Genomic DNA, 8,124 nt, shown 5'->3' on the forward strand with positions numbered 1-8,124 from the left:
CTTTAGCTTAACACTTGATTTTACAGATTAGTAAATAGAAGTTTATTGAGGTTAAAAGTAGAAAACTTGCTCAAGATCAAAAGTGATATAATAATCAGTTCTCTTCTTGACTATCATCCTTAGCATGGACACAGTACAGTCCAAGTGAATATTTATTATCAATAACAACAATGATATTTTGCAGATACATTAATATTAATAATATTTTTACTTCTAAAAATTGAGAATATTTTCTCTACAAGTTTTCAGGGAAAAATTTTCTTTCTGATGATACTCTGGAACAATTTTTCACTTTGAAAAAACATGGCCTTCCATGATCTTTCCCAAGTTGTATTTCTAGACTAATTTACTCTGTTCATATTTGTAGACTCTGTGCTCTAGTTACTTTGTTCCCTGAAGATGTCCAGTTTTATTGTTCTTAAAAATTAAAAAAAATTATAAAATAACATTATTTATTTTTGTACATACATTTGAGCGTAACGTTTCTTTTTCCTAGAGCAGCAGCTCTTCTCTTCACTCTGGCTGCGTACTAGAAGTTCCTGGGAGCTTTAAGAAATATCGATGCCCAGACCTTTCAGAGGTTCTGATTTAATTCATCTATGCTGTGGTGTCACCTAACTGAAGTATAATTTATGTACAATAAAATTCATCCATTTAACTATACAGCCTGATGAAATGTGTTAACTGTAGATAGTGGTGTAACCTTCAGCACAATCAATACTTAGAACAGTTCTATCTCCCTAAGTTTCTCTGTGCCCTTTGTGGGTGGTCCCCCTGCCACTGATACCTGACCCCTGGCAACCACTGATCCGCTTTCTGTCACCAAAGTTTTGCCTTTTCTAGAATTTCATATAAATGGAATCATAGAGCGTGTATTCACTTAGGTGTGACTATTTCTACTTAACACATATTTATGTTTTTGAGACTCCTCCATGTTGCCCCTTTTTATTGCTGAGTAGAATTTTATAGTATAGGATAAGCCACAATTTAATTCTCTTTTTACCAGTTGATGGCGAGTATAGCTGTTTCCAGTTATTTGGTTATTCTGAGTAATTTTCCTAGGGATATGGCAACAAGTCTTTGTATGGATACATGTTTTTATTTTTCCAGGAGTGAGATTGCTGGGTCATGTAGTGAGTCTGTGTTTACCTTTTTAGATACTGCCATATTCTTCTCAGAGAGGCTTATACCATTTCCATTCCCAGCAGCAGTGTATGAGAGGTCCATTTGTTCCACATCCTTACCAACACTTGGCAATTTTTTTTTAACTTTAGCCATTCTAGTGAATACGTAGTGATACCTCAGGCATTGGTATTTTTTAAAAACAACACACATTTATTAGTTTACAATTTTGGAGATTAGGAGTCCAAGATGGGTCTCACAGGCTAAACTCAAAAGTTGCATTCCTCTCAGGAGGCTCTAGAGGAAAATGTTTCTTTGACCTTTCCAGCTTCTAGAGGCTGCCTGCATTACTGTGGCTTCCTTGCATCTTCAAAGCCAGCAATGGCTGGTGGAATCTTTTTCACATGTTATCACTCTGACACTAACCCTTGCGGGCATCAGTATTTTTAATCAATATTAATTCAAGCATCAGTATTTTAAGAAACATTCTCAGGTGTGAATAAAAACAACAGTCTTACAATGTCTTTTCATGACATCTCTCAATATTTAAATTTTACCCTTTCTTCAGACCCTAACTCAAATTTTGACTTTTCCATAAAAACTTTTCTCATCCAAGACAGGAGTAATTTCATCTTTCCTGAAACCCCATACCACTGTTACTTAGCACTTGTTACTTTGCATTATAGTCATTTATGTATGCAGTTATCATATCTGCCAGACTCTAAAATCTTTGAGGTTGAAGACTTTTTTATTAACCTAAATTTTGCAGGCTTTAATGAATATTTTTTAAATGAGTTCTGAATATTTGAAATATTTACTTCATATTTCATCCAACAGTGGCCATATTAAGATCCCAGACTCTGGAGCCAGACTGTCTTCCTTTCAATAGTGACTTTGCACTTTATCACCTCTGTGACCTTAGGCAAACTAATTAATCTCTCTGTACCTCAGTTTTATTAGGTAAAAATAGGGCTATAAATAGTACCTATCTCAAAGGTCTGATAATTAAATTAATTAATAGTCATACAACATTTAGGATTGTACCTAGTGCATGGTAAGCAGTATGCAAGAGTTAGCTATTTTTAGAGTGTGTAACTGTGTGTCTGATCTGTGGTATGTGGAAGGGTTTGGAAGACGAGTAAAAAAAGGTAGGTATATTAAAAAGAGAGGGGAGTGTGAGAGAAAAGAGAGAGACTAGGATTCTTCCCCAAATGTTGGCTTTGGGCAAATTGAAAATCAAGTATCCTTTTAACCGTCCTCAGACCAGTTCTCTAGTTGGGGCTTCGGAGTCAAGCACTATGACATTCAGCAGATGGCTGATTGTGGAGATAGTTTTTCCTCAGTCAGGCTGTAGTAACTTGCTGTTTGACCTCTGGCCGTGGATTCTGCTTTTGGTTAAGTCAGTCTATCAAGGTATTGAGCTGTTGACTGGCTACTTGCTGTCTTCAGTAGTTATCTGGGTGCCCTCATGGCTGGCAGCATTCTTTTTTGCTATGACACAGTTAATAATGTCTCCCTGGTCTGGAATAATATTTTACTGAGGATGATTCAGAGACGCTAAGTAACTTATCTAATGTCAAAGCGCCTGTTAGAGCCTAAGCTATATTCATTTTCTCATTCATTCATTCGTTTTTCACTAGAATATTGGTACCTAGATTTCATAGTTTCAACTCTAACAGAAGGAACATACTATTTTTCAAAGACACTCACATATTAGTTACCTGAAAGAATTCCTCTTCCCCCAACTCTCTTTTTAAATTTCTTATGTTTTGCTTTAGGTCTTTTATCTGAATCTTGCTTGTCTAGAAGTAAAATTAGAAAACTTGAAGTACAATACAAGGAAGTCAAAGTAAGAAAACAGATTGGTGATGCCCCCTCAGTCCTGTTTGACGGTGCCACCTTGAAACAATTTAGTATGCTCTGGTTTCCTATATTGTGTTGGATCAAAGAAAACAGACATCTTCAAATTCAGAGAGATGGGCTGAAGGGAGTGGTGCAGATTTAAACTCCAAACTCATAAACAAGTTTTATGATCCCGATTCGAGTCTGACATTCCCAGAAATGATACTTTTGGGTGGGCATCCCAGGGGATTTTCCTGCTTTTTGTGAGTCCCCAAACACTTTTGGGGAATGTATAATTATTACTACCGCCGTCAGCTGGTCAGACATTAATGAATAAAAGTGCTCCAGGGGCTTCCCTGGTGGCGCAGTGGTTGAGAGTCCGCCTGCCGATTCAGGGGACGCGGGTTCGTGCCCCGGTCTGGGAGGATCCCACATGCCGTGGAGCGGCTGGGCCCGTGAGCCATGGCCGCTGAGCCTGTGCGTCCGGAGCCTGCGCTCCGCAACGGGAGAGGCCGCAGCAGTGAGAGGCCCGCGTACCGCAAAAACAAACAAACAAAAGTGCTCCAGTATCTTTAACATGGAATCAGTGGTATTTTTAGTCTGAGCAGTTACTGGAAATTTGGTCAGGTTTGCTTCTCAGGAATTTAACTAGGAAATTTTTTTTTTGTTTCACCTCTCTTCCACATGACAATGTATCTTTTCTTCCATTACAGGGAATAGAATGGTGTTTGTGCATTCCAGGGTATACATTTTCAAATGAGCTGATTAGGATGATTTCTAATTTATTTATTTATTTCTAATTGAAATAAAATATTTTATTGAATCCTGGAAACAACAGCCTGTTCATACTCAGATTTTATTCCTGCTGTAGGAGGAAAAGGACCACTGGGATTATTTAAGTTTTACTGTTGCTGCCAGGGTGGGTGGAAAGAGAGCAGCTCTGAGTGAGGAGACATCTTTCTTCAAATGCTATATCTCTGGGGCCTGGCAAGGTTGGGGGGAGTTCTTTCTTTAAACATTTAATATTTTGTAGCTACCGTATAGTCTACCAGATGTTCCTTGGCTCCTCTTGGCTGGGCCTGGCCTCTGTAGGGCATATTGTCTGCTGTTATTGCTGCTCTTAGGTCTGGCTGGGAGCTCTCTGCAGGATTAGAATATGGTGCTAATGAGGCCTGGGCCACAAGTTTGATCCAGGTGTGAGTCAATCATCTTTGCACAGAGAAAAGCTTTGTCCTTTAGCCTCAGTTTGCACCCAGTCCCTGCCAGCAATTCTGCAAATGAATCAGAGGGGGAACCAGTGAGTGAGTGCATGTTGACAAGTGAGGGATTCATTTCCTACAGGAAAATCAATGCACAGGACTTACTCCACCCAAGGTAGAATGAGCAGCCTCTTTACAAGTGTGGACCAGTAGATGGTAATTAATAGGAGGCAGGCAGTCCAAGTCAAAGCACGAAGCTACGCAAAAGTATCTGCTATAACATATTTACACTAATATGTATAAAATGGATAACTAACAAGAACCTACTGTATAAAAATATAAATAAAATTCTAAAAATTCATAAAATTTTTTAAAAAAGTATCTGGTATGGACACAAATCCAAAGAGGTACAGTTTTTATACCAAGGCTGTTTAGGAGGAAAATGAGGAATTTAACTGAACCTACACTTACTGAGTGCCTTATATGGCCAACCTTTCTTCAGGTTGCTAATTGGGCAACCTCAAAGTGCTGTCCTCAAAGAACTTAATGCTGGTAGGAAGCAGAAATGAAATAGGTACACAGATAACTATAACACAGAAAATATAAGGTGAGTTATATTATAAGGTGAGTTTATATATTATATATATAATAATATATATTATATATATATATATATATATTATATTATATTATATATATAAGGTGAGTTTGTATAAACAAAATGCCCCAAGAATTCTGGGAGAGAGAGATCACAATGACAGAATCCACCATTAGTCTACCCAATATTCATCTCCCTCTTTTTTTTTCTAAAAATCTTTGATTTTGTTAGTATCCACTGTTCTCCACATAATCATGGGTTCCAGGCGAACTGAGTTTATGCCTAACCTCAGAGGATTTAAGTTGATTAGTCTAAGCCAATCATGGGAATTCCATTATTCTTTCCTGTGCATAGTTTAGGAATGGTTATGCCCCAACTCTGGCCAGTAATGATTGTGGGGGAGGACTTCAGGGAAACGTATCCTTACCCTCTAGCAAGAGAGGGAATGGATCCGTTTTTTTTTTTTCCTTTGCATGTTGCCACAACTGATGTGATGCCTGGTACTGCTGTAGTCATCTCGACATCCCAGCCGCCTTAGGAGAAAGTCAACACATGGAGCTCAGAGTAAAAGTTCAGCAAATTTGAGTCAAGTTTTCTGTTACTTGAAGGTGAACTTTGTATAAGTTGTACTCACTCAGTGGGAGTGAGGAAAATTCCATGAGAAAGCCAACTTTCAAGGTGAGCATTGAAGGAAGGATACAATTTTGATCATTCAAGTAAAGAGATTAAAACATTTTAGGTGATAGGGTGGTGATAGTGATGTAGGAATAATTTAGGTTAAGGAAAAAAAATCAAGAAGAAAGGCACAGAGATTTGAAAGTTTAAAATATGTTCTTTCAGACTGTAATTTGATATTTTCATACCTACTTCATTCTATAAGGGATATAGACCATTTACAAGAGACTTATTGTCAGAAATAATTTAAAAAGGAAAATAATGGCAAGATTGAAAATACATATCATAATAAAAGTTCAACACCTACTTTGGAGAGAGGGGATTGATGAGAAGGGAAATAGGCACAGCCAGGAAAGTTCTAAAATCCTACACAGTCACTAGATTTGAATATGACTTTTAAATTTCTAGTGACCAATATGAAAAGGAAAACTGGTTAATTACTTAGGTCTCATTTCACAATTGGACAAAACATGACAGTTCCTCAAAAAAATTTATTTATGTGAATATTTATATGGGGAACAATGGAAGATGTAAAGGATGACGTACCCACCAAACTCTCTACAGTGAATTCATCATTGGTTCCAACGCTCCTTTCAACTGAGAGCAAATCAGAATATATAAATTACTTGGTGGAGTCTTGAGAAAAAGGCAGAAAAGGTAAGTTGAGCCATACTGTGGAGCAATTTGAGTGACAGGATAAGGACTTTGGAATTTATTTCAACTGAGAGCAAATCAGAATATATAAAATACTTGGTGGAGTCTTGAGAAAAAGGCAGAAAAGGTAAGTTGAGCCATACTGTGGAGCAATTTGAGTGACAGGATAAGGACTTTGGAATTTATTTCATTGCCAATGGGAAAATGTAGTGTTTGACTGAGGATTAAAAGAAAATGATCATAGCTGATCTCCTGTAGAGTTTAACCTATTAATGTGAGTGGCATCAGAAGAAGACGATCGTGGGGACGGAAAGGAAAGAAAACAAACTAATATAATTTTGAGTATGTATTTGTTAGATGCTAGGAATTATTTATGGTGGTTTAAATAAGTATGATACCTCATTTAAGAAAACCTATTAATGACCATATGAGTTTTCCCCTTTATTTTTTAAATGTGTTGAATTTTGTTGACTGATTTTCCAAATGTCAAATTATCTTTTTATTCCTGCAAGAAACTCAATTTGATCATTATGTATTAACCTTAAAAAAATAGCACTTGGCTTCAATTTGTTAATATTGAATTGCAGACTATTTTCAGTTTTTAATTCTTTAGAAGATTTTAAGATTGGTGCTATTTCTTCCTTAAATGGTAAGAAGAATTCACTGCTAGCCATCTGAACCTGAAGATTTCTTTAAGGGAAGGTTTTATATATATATATATATATATATATATATATACATACATATATATATATATATATATATATATATATATATATATATATATGTGCTCTGATTTTATTTTTCTTCTTGTGTCACTTTTGGTAAGGTGTGCTTTTCTAGGATTTTATCCAGTTCATCTATATTATTAAATGTTAGCATACATTTTTTTTGACCATGGACCATAGATGCTTATATTTTATCCTTTTAATTCAGAGAAAGGAAAAACACATGACAAACACACACACACACACATGCACTTGCACAAGTGAGCAAAGTATAGATTTTTTTAAATATCCTTGTATTTGTCTTTACTTTCTGTAGGGTATGTAGTAATGTCCCTTTTTTCATATTTGATACTGATAACTTTTACTTTCTTTTTTCTTGATCAATTTTCCTGAGATTTATCAATTTTATCTTACTTAGGTTTATTTTTCAAAAAACTAATTTTTGGCTTGTTGATTTATTTGGCTGCACCAGGTCTTAGTTGCAGCCTGAGGGATCTTTGTTGTGGCATGCGGGATCTTTTAGTTTTGGCATGTGGTATCTTTATTTTTTTTTAGTTGTGGCATGAGGGATCTTTTAGTTGTAGCATGTGGGCTCTTAGTTGCAGCCTGTAGGATCTAGTTCCCTGACCAGGGATTGAACCTGGGCCCCCGGCATTAGGAGTGTGGAGTCTTAACCACTGGACCACCAGGGAAGTCCTGCAAATATGTTTTTTATTTAGTTAACGTCTGCTGTTATCTTTATTATTTTTATCATTTTTACTTCCTTCATACATAATTTGCTGCTCTTTTAACTTTTTTTTTTTTTTTTTGCAGTATGCAGCCCTCTCACTGTTGTGGCCTCTCCCGTTTCAGAGCACAGGCTCCGGATGCACAGGCTCAGCAGCCATGGCTCACGGTCCCAGTGGCTCCATAGCATGTGGGATCTTCCCAGACTGGGGCACAAAGCCGTGTCCCCTGCAACGGCAGGTGGACTCCCAACCACTGTGCCACCAGGGAAGCCCTGCTCTTTTAACTTTTTGAGATTGATATTTAGATCACTAAGTTTCAACTTTTCTAGTAAGTATAAATAAGGCAATAAATTGTCCTCTATACACAGTTGTAGCTATATCCCACAAGGTTTTTCTTTCTCTCTCTCTTTTTTTTTTTTTTGTCACACAGTGTGGCTTGCAGGATTTTAGTTCCCCAACCAGGGATTGAAACCGGGGGCCCTCAGTAATGAAAGCAGAGTCGTAACCTCTGGACCACCAGGGAATTCTCCCCACAAGTTTTAATATATTATATATATATATTTTTAAGTCAAAAATAC

General features: G+C 36.9%; 1 non-coding gene across 1 annotated transcript; it reads right to left on the minus strand.

Annotated features, from left to right (window-relative positions):
• Positions 1–7,437: 7,437 nt before the first annotated feature.
• Positions 7,438–7,510, minus strand: TRNAR-CCU (transfer RNA arginine (anticodon CCU)). The gene has a single exon. It is a non-coding gene; the product is annotated as a tRNA-Arg (tRNA).
• Positions 7,511–8,124: the final 614 nt, after the last annotated feature.

The sequence above is a fragment of the Kogia breviceps genome, chromosome 6, assembly GCF_026419965.1.
Source record: "Kogia breviceps isolate mKogBre1 chromosome 6, mKogBre1 haplotype 1, whole genome shotgun sequence".
Taxonomy (NCBI): domain Eukaryota; kingdom Metazoa; phylum Chordata; class Mammalia; order Artiodactyla; family Physeteridae; genus Kogia; species Kogia breviceps.